Raw genomic sequence first — 9,895 nt, 5'->3', positions numbered from 1 at the left:
ACCCCAATATAATAAAGGCTACATAGGACAAGCCGACAGCTAACATCATACTCAATGACAAAAACCTAAAAGCTTTTCCCTTACAATCAGGAACAAGACAAAGATGTCCACTCTTGTCACTTTTATTACAAGAGTAGTGAAATCCTTGCTAGAACTATTAAACAGGAAAAGAAATAAATGTCATCCATTTTGGAAGGAAGAAGCAAACTATCACTATTTGTGGATGACATGATTATATATAGAGAGAACACTAAAAACTCCACCAAATAAAACCTGTTAGAGCTACAAAAAAAAAAAAAAAAGCAAATTTAGAAGAGTTATAGGGTACAAAATCAATATACAGAAATCTATTGCATTTTTATAGACTAACAACAAACCATCAGAAAGAGAAATTAAGGAAACAATCCCAATTATAGTTGCATCAAATTTATAACGAGTTATAAATTTAACCAAGAATGTCAAAGGCCTATACTCTGAAAACTATAAGACATTGATGAAAGAATTTGAAGCCTCAAATAAATGAAAACTTACACTGTGCTCATGGATCAGAAGAATTAATATCATTAAAATGCCCATACCACCCTAAGTAATATACAGATTCAATGCAATCCCTATCAAAATTCCAGTGGCATTTTTCACAGAAATAGAACAAACATCCTAAAATGTGTTTGGAACCAAAATAATCCCAAATAACCAAAACAATCTTGAGAAAGAAGAACAAAGCTGGAAGCATCACATTCCCTGATTTAAACTATATTACAAAGCTACAGTATTCAAAACAGTGTGGTATCGGCATAAAAACAGACACATGGATCAATAAAACAGAATAGAAAGTCCAGAAATCAACCCAAGCATATATGGTCAATTAATTTATGACAAAGAAGCAAGAATATACTATGGGGAAGAGATAGTCTCTTCAATAAATGGTGTAGGGAAAACTTGACATCCACATGCAAAAGAATGAAACTAGATTACTATCTTACACCATACACAAAAATTAACTCAGAATGTATTAAAGGATATAAAACCAGAAACCATAAAACTTCTGGAAGAAAATATCTCTTAACATGTCCTTGGTGGTGGTGGTGGTGGTGGTGGTGGTGGTGTGTGTGAGTGAGTGAGTGTAGGATCTGACATCAAAGGCAATGTCAACAAAAGCAAAACAAATAAATGGGACTACATCAAACTAAAAAGCTTCTGCACAGCAAAGGAAACCATCAACAAATTAAAGAAGCAACTTACTGAATGGGAGAAGATATATACAAATCATATAACTGTTAAGGGGTTAATATCCAAAATATATAAAGAACTTATACAATTCAATAACAACAACTTCAATTACAAAATGAACAGAGGATCTAAACTGACATTTTCCCACTGAAGACATACAGATGGTCAACAGGTACATGGAAAGATGCTCATCACTAATCATCACAGAAATGCAAATCAACACCACACTGTGATATCACCTCCCACCTGTCATTCTTGGCCATCATCAAAACCAAAAAAATAACCAGTGTTGGCAAGGATGTGAAGAAAAGGGAACTTTGTGCACTGTTGGTGGGAATGTAAATTGGTACAAGCACAATGAAAAACAGTAAGGAGTTTCCTCAAAAAATTAAAAATAGAACTACCATATGATCCAGCAATTCCACTTATGGGCATCTATCTGAAGAAAAACAAAACACTACTTTGAAAAGACATATGCAGGAGCACCTGGGTGGCTCAGTTGGTTAAGCGACTGTCTTCGGTTCAGGTCATGATCTAAAGGTCCTGGGATTGAGCCCCACATTGGGATCTCTACTCAGCAGGAAGTCTGCTTCTCCCTCTCCCTTTGCTCATGCTCACTCTCTCACAGTTGCTCACTCTTTCTCTCAAATAAATAAAATCTTAAAAAAAAAAGAAGAAAAGACATATTCACCCCATGTTCATTGCAGCATTACTTACAATAGGCAAGATATGGAAACAACCTAAGTGTCCATTGATAGATGAATGGATAAAGAAGATGTAGTATATATACACAATGGAATATTATTCAACCATATAAAAAAATGAATTCTTGCCATTTGTGACAACATGGATAGAACTTGTGGGTATTATGCTAAGTGAAATAAGTCAGAGAAAGACAAACATCATATGATTTCACTTATATGTAGAATCTAGAAGAAGAAAACAAATGAACAACAAAACGAAGAAAAACATAGGTACAAAAAAGATTGGTGTTTGCCAGAGACGAGGGGTTGGAAGGTGGGCCCAATGGGTGAAAGGGATCAAGAGGTACAAACTTCTAGTTATAAAATAAATAAGTCCTGCATATGTAATGTAAAGCATGGTAACTATAGTCAATCATATTGTATTACAAATTGGGGGGGGGTACCAAATAGAAATATTAGAACTGAAAATGTAACACCTAAAATGGAAAAAAATCACTGGACAGGCTTAATAGCAGATTGATTTAAAGGTTAATAACGAAGACAGAGCCATAGAAATTATCCAATTCTAAGAAAAGAGTAAAAGAATGAAAACACAAACAAAGTTCAGCAATTTGTTGGGCAATATCTAGAGTTCCAGCATATATTCAGTTGGATTCCTAATTATAAGGAGGAAAATGGAGAAGAGAAGAAATTTAAAAGAAAAACTTGCTGAAATATAACCAAATTTGGGGGGAAATGTGAGCTGACATATCCATGAACTCAGAGAACCCAAGCTAGAAAAATACAAAGAAAACTAAATAGTATAGACTAACTGCAGAAAACCAAAGATAAAAAGATATCTTAAAAGCAATGATAGCTTACTGCCATCAGACAAAAATGGAGATAAAAGTTATGTCTTGGGCACCTGGGTGGCTCAATTGGTTAAGTGACTGCCTTCAGCTCAGGTCATGATCCTGGAGTCCCTGGATCGAGTCCCGCATCAGGCTTCCTGCTCAGCAGGGAGTCTGCTTCTCCCTCTGACCCTCCCCCCCTCTCATGTGCTCTCTCTCTCTCATTCTCTCTCTGTCAAATAAATAAATATATAAATAAATAAATAATCTTTTTAAAAAAAGTTATATCTTTAACGTGTTAGGAATTAAAATATTGCCAATCCACAATTCTATATTCAGTAAAGATGCCATTTAAAAATGAAGGCAAAATAAATATATTTTCAGATTAATAGAAGCTGAAAGAATTTATTGCCAGCAGATTTGCACTTTAAGATATCCAAAAGGAAACTCTTCACCCTGGATGGGAGGTAACACTACAGAAAACTCAAATATCCAAGAAAGAATGAAGTCATGTGGAATTGTGCACATAGGGGTAAATATAGAAGTTATTTTTCGCCTTGTCTTAATATCTATAAAAGACAACTAACTCTGTAAGCCCAAATTTTATTTTATTTTAATTCAATTACCCAACAAATAATACATCATTAGTTCCAGATGTAGTGTTCAGCAATTCATCAGTTGCCAATAACACCCAGTGCTCATCACATCACGTGCCCTCCTTAATGTCCATCACCCAGTTACCCCTTCAGCAACCCTCAGTTTGTTTCTCATAGTTAAGAGTATCTCATGGTTTCTCTCCTCTCTGATTTCTTCCCATTCAGTTTTCCCTCCCTTCCCTTATGATCCTCTGCAGTTTCTTATATTCCACATATGAGTGAAACCATATGACAATTGTCTTTCTCCAATTGATTTATTTCACTTAACATAAAACCCTCCAGTTCTATCCACATCAATGTAAACGGTAAGTATTCATCCTTTCTGATGGCTAAGTAATATTCCATTGTATATATATATACCCCATCTTCTTTATCCATTCATCTGTTGTTGGACATCTAGGCTCCTTCCACAGTTCGGCTATTATGGAAATTGCTGCTATGAACATTGGGGTGCAGGTGCCCCTTCATTTCATCACATCTGTATCTTTGGAGTAAATTCCTAGTATTGCAATTGCTGGGTTGTAGGGTAGCTCTATTTTCAACTTTTTGAGAAACCTTCATACTGTTTTCAAAAGTGGCTATTCCACCTTGTATTCCCACCAACAGTGTAAGAGGGTTCTCCTTTCTCCAAATCCTTGTCTACATTTGTTATTTCCTGTCTTGTTAATTTTAGCCATTCTGACTGGTGTGACATGGTATCTCATTGTGGTTTTGATTTGTATTTCCCTGATGACAAGTCATCTTGAGCATTTTCCATGTGTCTGTTGGCCATTTGGATGTCTTCTTTGCAGAAACGTCTGTTCATGTCTTCTGCCCATTTACTGACTGGATTATTTGTTTTTTGGGTGTTGAGTTTGATAAGTTCTTTATAGATCTTAGATACTAACCCTTTATCTGATAAGATATTTGCAAATATCTTATCCCGTTCTGTCAGTTGTCTCTGGTTTTGTTGACTGTTTCCTTTGCCACGCAGAAGCTTTTTATCTTGATGAAATCTCAATAGTTAACTCTTCCTTTGTTTCCCTTGCCTTTGGAGACATGTCTAGCAAGAAGTTGCTGTGGCTGAGGTTGAAGAGGTTGCTGCCTATGTTCCCCTCTAGGATTTTGATGGATTCCTGTCTCACATTGAGGTCTTTCATCCATTTTGAGTTTATCTTTGAGTGTGGTATAAGAGAATGGTCCAATTTCATTCTACTGCATGTGGCTGTCCAATTTTCCCAGTACCACTTATTGAAGAAACTATTCTTTTTCCATTGGATATTCTTTCCTGCTTTGTCAAAGATTAGTTGAACATAAAGTTCAGGGTCCATTTCTGGGTTCTCTATTCTGTTCCATTGATCTATATGTCTGTTTTTGTGCCAGCACCATGCTGTCTTGATGATCAGAGTTTTGTAATATAGCTTGAAGTCAGGCATTGTGATGCCCCCAGCTTTGGTTTTGTTTTTCAACATTCCTTTGGCTATTTGGGGTCTTTTCTGGTTCCATACAAATTTTAGGATTATTCGTTCCAGCTCTGTGAAAAAGTCGATGGTATTTTAATAGGGATTGCATTGATTATGTAGATTGCTCTGAGTAGCATAGACATTTTAAGAATATTTATTCTTCAATCCATGAGCATGGGATTTTTTTCCATCTCTTTGTGTCTTCCTCAATTTCTTTCATAAGTGTTCTGTAGTTTTTAGAGTTCAGCTCTTTTGCTGCTTTGGTTAGTTTTATTCCTAGGTATCTTATGGTTTTTGGTGCAATTATAAATGGAATCAGTTCCTTAATTTCTCTTCCTTCAGTCACATTGTTAATGTATAGAAATGCAACTGATTTCTGTGCATTGACTTTGTATCCTGCCACATTGCTGAATTGCTGTATGAGTTCTAGCAATTTTGGGGTGGAGTCTTTTGGGTTTTTCACATAAAGTATCATGTCATATGCAAAGAGTGAAAGTTTGACTTCTTCTTTGCCAATTTGAATGTCTTTTATTTCTTTTTGTTGTCTGATTACTGAGGCTAGGACTTCTAGTACTACGTTGAGCAACAGTGTTGAGAATGGGCATCCCTGTCATGTTCCTGACCTTAGGGGAAAGCTATCAGTTTTTCCCCATTGAGAATGATATTCACTGTGGGCCTTTCATAGATGGCTTTTATGATATTGAGGTTTGTTCCCTCTTTCCCTACACTGTGGAGAGTTTTAATCAAAAAAGGATGCTGTATTTTGTCAAATGTGTAAGCCAAAATTTTAACAATGTATATGGAGTTTGTATCTCATAAACTTGTGAATGGTGACACAAAGGATTGAGGAACTGAAGTGTACTGTTGGGAATTCCTTAATTGTGTACTAAATGATATAATATTAACTTCAAGTGGATTGTGGCAACATAAAAGTGATCAGTGCAACTGTTACCACCTAACTTATTCAAGTTGGAACATCATTGCATCATGTCTTTAAGACGAGTTTGGATTACCACAGCTTGGTGGCTATTTCTTAGTTTTATAGTTTTAACACGTTATTTCTACAGTTGAGAAATGTCCTGTGCTAATGATATATACAGAATTTTTAAAATTTATTGTCACATACGTACAAATAGCATGCAAAGACAAATGTAAAATTTCAGAACTCCACTCCCATATGCCCTCCCCCATCCAAACTTCTCCCATAGGCACTGCCAAGTACTCTTCAGAGCTATATCTAATTTACTTCTGCCCAGCTCTGATTTTTTTTTTTTTTTTTAATAATGTCAGGGACCTTTTTAGACTCCACCAGCTCTAGTCAGTGGATTGTGCTTCTCCTCACGGACCACCCCAGAGCTGAATCCCAGGAGTCTGACAAAAAAGCATTTGTGCTCAACAATGGTTATTAACAAATGGCATTTTTCCCCCAGTGTTCGAAAACACAGGCCCCCCTCCCCCGCTCTGAAGTCCCCACCTTGCTGTCTCCAAACCCCAATCCTGTGAGGAGAAAAAACAGAATGCCAGGGCCTGCACCTGAGTGTTTCCAGCTAGCATTGCACTGCCAAGGCCAATTCTCCAAGCCAGGGTCTGGGGGGTGGGAGCAGATGCAGATTAACCGGGCTCTTGCGAAAGAGTGGTTTCTTTTCCTTTCCACGCACAGTAATCTCTGTCTGCAAAACTCCTCACAGGCTGTGGAACCTGCCTCCCTGATTAGAGGCACCCGCCGACAGGCCCTTACCTTTCTCTTCACCTCACACTAGAGCTGTGACAACTTTTCTCTCCGTGTCCCCCTCCCCCTCCTCTCTCGTTCGGACGCCACGCCAGCGGCGCCCCCGCACCTCCCCGGACAACCGAGCCGCGGCGGCCCAGCGCCAAGCGCGGGGGGCGGGGTCCGAGGCCCGCACGGCCCGCTCGCCCTGGGGGCGGGTCCGGGCGAGTCGGGGACCACGCCCCTGAGCCCCGCGCCGCCCCCCTCCCCTCCGGGCTCTAGTTTGTTTTTAATTTGAAAAGTCCTCCTCTTCCTTCTCTCCTTCCCCGCCCCACCCCTCTACTCCGCTCCGCGGAGAAACTTAGACCCCGGGCTTGGCGTCGCGAGTGCGGAGAAGACACAGCGGGCCGGGCGGTGAGTGGGGTCGGGCGGCGTGCGAGGAGCGGGATCCCGGAGGCGCGGGCGCGGTGCTGGGTGGTAGGAGAGGCCGGGAGCTGGCGGACGCGGAGACGCGCGGCGTCCTGGACCGGCACTGGCCGGCCCGCTGTGCCGCGCGCTGCATCCTCAGGTGGTGCCGGAGTTTCAGGGCTAGGACCGGTAGGGAGGTGTGTGCTCTGGGAGGACTGGCTGTGTTTCCCGGCCCTCCGTGCCTCGCTTTCTAGCGCCTCCTGCGGGAAGAAGGCGCGTTGTCGGGGCTGCTTTAGCCCACCTCTGCGTCGCTGTTCCGCAGGAGGGTTTCTACCTGGCCAGACTCGTCTTTGAATGTCGTAATGAACATTTAACTTTATAGTTCTTATTCTTCAGGATTAAGGAGAGATGATAAAAACAAAAGTAGCTAAAATTTGACTAGACAAAATAAAATATTGCATGGCGAATTCCAATAAGTAAGGACCAATGACACATTTCAAAAATATTTCAACATTTAATAAAGTTCTACTAACCTTCATAAAAAAAACTCAAATTAAGAAGAAGAAAAGCTAATAGATAAAAATGGACAAATGACAGTTTGTGAAAAAGGACATACAAATGACTTTGAAACAAAAAATTACTCAACCTCATCAACAAAATAGGCAGCATGAGACTTTGATCCAGCTGTTCTGCTTCCAGGAGTATATCCCAGAGAAATAAATACACATATATTTACTTGCACATTTTTTGAAATAGCAGAAATTTTTAAAGAATTTAAATTTCCATTAACTGGCCCGTTAAAGAAAATATGTTGCAGTCATTAAAAAGAACAAGGTTTATATCAATTGAAATGTAATCAATAAGAAGACTTTAGTAAATTTAAAAACACACAAACTCATATGGAAGACTGTCATTTGTATTATAAGATGCTATAGATAATGTTTGTGTCCCTTCAGAATTGGTATGTTGAGTCCTAATGCCCAATGTGATAGTGTTGGATGGTGGGACCTTTGGGAGGTGCTGAGTTCATGAGGATGATACCCTCATGAATGGAATTAGTGCCCTAATGGAAGAGGCCAGAGAAAGATCCCTTGCCCCTTCCACTATGTGAGGTTACAATAAGTCTGCATCTGGGGAGAGGGCCCTCACCACATCAGGTTGGCATCTTGATCTTGGACTTCCAGCCTCCAGAACTGTGAAAAATAAATGTTTGTTGTTTATAAGGTATTTTTGTTATAGCAGCACAGATGGACTAAGACACAAGGTGTACATGTTAGATTGGTTCTTAGAATGTCTCCTGGAAGACAAAAGAATCTGGTATCAGTGGTACTTTTAGAGATGAAAAATGGGGTTTGGGGCAGAAAGAATCATTACTTTTCATGACATGAGTACTCCATGACTGCTTGAATTTTTTGTTACTGTGTTTGCAGGTAACACCAATTCAAAGGAAGTCTATCTTTGTAAATGTAAGATTTCTTGTCAAAGTGATTTAATCATAGGCCACATGATCTCCTTCTTTTTTATAATTTTCAATACCAGAAGACTAGACAGATAATAATACAAGAAGACATTATCTGTTAATAGCCCAGATACAATTTACATGGTAATGTTTCCTTAAATGTATTCTATAAACCTCACAAGAATATTGTTCTTCCAATATTTTTATACTCCAAAATGACAAAAACAATTTTCCTGAAAGCTAAAATTGAGAGAGACCTGATAGTCTTTAAACCACTTAACCTAATTTAATATATATATATATTTTTAAGATTTTATTTATTTATTTGACAGAGAGAGAGACAGCGAGAGAAGGAACACAAGCAGGGGGAGTGGGAGAAGGAGAAGCAGGCTTCCCGCGGAGCAGGGAGCCCGATGCGGGGCTTGATCCCAGGACCCTGAAATCATGACCTGAGCCGAAGGCAGACGCTTAACCGACTGAGCCACTCAGGCGCCCCCCTAATTTAATATATTTAATAAAATTTATCTATGGACTGTAGTTATCAGCTTGCTTCCATTCAATCTCATGCTTTTATTTTAAAATAAAGCCGGAAGCTGACCTTTACAATCCCTAACATTTGTTGAAAAGAAGAAAATATTCCCTCATATACCCTTTGTTTGGAAGGTCATAGCATGAATAAAATAATATATTAATGCAGATTACAAAAAGGATAATATAAAATCAACTAGATTTTGCCAAAATATCATTTGTTCATAGTGAAAAGCCTTCACTTCTCAATTTTTTGTATGATTGATTCCATGTTAATTCATAATTAAATGAATACATCATAGGGCACCTGGGTGGCTCAGTCAGTTAAGCGTCTGCCTTCGGCTCAGGTCATGATCCCAGGGTCCCGGGACGGAGCCCCATGTCAGGCTCCCTACTCAGTGGGGCGTCTGCTTCTCCCTCTCCCTCTGCCTCCTCCCCACTGCTCATGCTCTTTCTCTCTCTCTCTCTCTCAAATAAATAAAATCTTTAAAAAAATGTATACATTACATGTACAGTTCTAATAATAAAAGACACTGTGAAGCTACAGATATCTGTATATTTATGTTATCCCATTATAATAGATCTTTGTTAATCTTATTAGTGGAAAACTAGTATAGTGACTTTTAGGATAGTTTTTCTAATCCCAGCACATGTGACAGCAAACTATAAAGGTGCCAAGGTGCTGAAATAGGAATGACTGAGTCCTTCATAGTCATTGGATTTGAGTTCATATTGTGCCCACACAAATATCCAGATCCTAAGTAACCAAGAAACTCATGAAACTAGTCAACACAGTATACCACAAGAGCCAGTAATTAAAGCCTATTAAGAGAATTGAACTTGGAAGAGTGTGCATAAACTATCTGATGAACTCAGAAGGTCTTTTTACATACAGATTCACTACAAGAGGGTACTATCAGTTCTGAGGTT

The sequence above is a fragment of the Zalophus californianus genome, chromosome 1 (assembly GCF_009762305.2).
Source record: "Zalophus californianus isolate mZalCal1 chromosome 1, mZalCal1.pri.v2, whole genome shotgun sequence".
NCBI classification, from domain to species: domain Eukaryota; kingdom Metazoa; phylum Chordata; class Mammalia; order Carnivora; family Otariidae; genus Zalophus; species Zalophus californianus.
Note: the sequence above shows the minus strand (reverse complement) of the source record.